The sequence below is a fragment of the Austrofundulus limnaeus genome, unplaced genomic scaffold, assembly GCF_001266775.1.
Source record: "Austrofundulus limnaeus strain Quisiro unplaced genomic scaffold, Austrofundulus_limnaeus-1.0 Scaffold2089, whole genome shotgun sequence".
In the NCBI taxonomy this organism is placed as follows: domain Eukaryota; kingdom Metazoa; phylum Chordata; class Actinopteri; order Cyprinodontiformes; family Rivulidae; genus Austrofundulus; species Austrofundulus limnaeus.
This window is the reverse complement of record NW_013954491.1, coordinates 1-952: the sequence shown is the minus strand read 5'-3', so window position 1 is coordinate 952 and position 952 is coordinate 1.

Below are 952 nucleotides of genomic sequence, written 5' to 3'. Positions count from 1 at the left end.
TGTGTGTGTGTGTGTGTGTGTGTGTGTGTGTGTGTGTGTGTGTGATCGTGCACGGCTCATTAGTAAACTCCTAGCCTTCCAGCAGACCTTGCAGCCACTGCTTTATTAATAGACAGTGTGCTTAAAGGTTTTCAGTTGTGTGACTGCATGTTGCTGCAGTGCAGGCTCTGTGTCTGCATGCTTCTCTTCACCTTGTTGTGTATTTGTGTTTGTGCAGAGGTAATTCCATGCACAGTGATGTTTTATTTAACTATTTATTTATTTATTTATTTTTGCAGTTCTTGACTTTGTGCAGCTCCGGTCGTTGTTTTAGCACAATTATTTGCAGTCAGCAGATATGTCTCTCCAGCGTGTTTTGCAGGATGTAATGGTTTGTGTTTTTGCTCAGAGAGGGTCAGATGAGAAGCTGTTTCCACAGTGGGGATGTCTCACAGCTGAGCTCCCCTGCCTGCCTGCAGTCACATCGGTTTAGCCCAGATGACGAGAACACAGACGCTCTGTTGGATGGTTGTAACAGCACGCTGCAGCTTTGGATCAACTTCAGAGCTCAGAGACGCTCACAGTGAGGAATTACACACCAAGCTGTGGAGGCTGCAGCCTTGTATTGTGTTGTGACACTTGTGGTGGGAGAACTCTTCTCACACCTGAGGGAAAGTGATTTTCTACACATGGAAAAGACTGAAGCTGTTTTTGCTTGTTTTTGTTGCTGCTTCGTTGGAGATAAGTGACAAAGGAGAGTTGTTGAGCTTCAGCTGATTTTTTTTTTTTACTTTTACGTACAACTCTGAAGTGAATAATTGAAGCAAAATTTGACAATTTGTGTACTTTTATGTGACACATTGGTTTGAAAATGCCCCTTTAGTGCACAGCTATAAAGTAACTACTATATTTATTCAAGTATAATACGTAAAATTAAATCCATAAAATCATCCATAAAGTTGGGGGGTAGTAC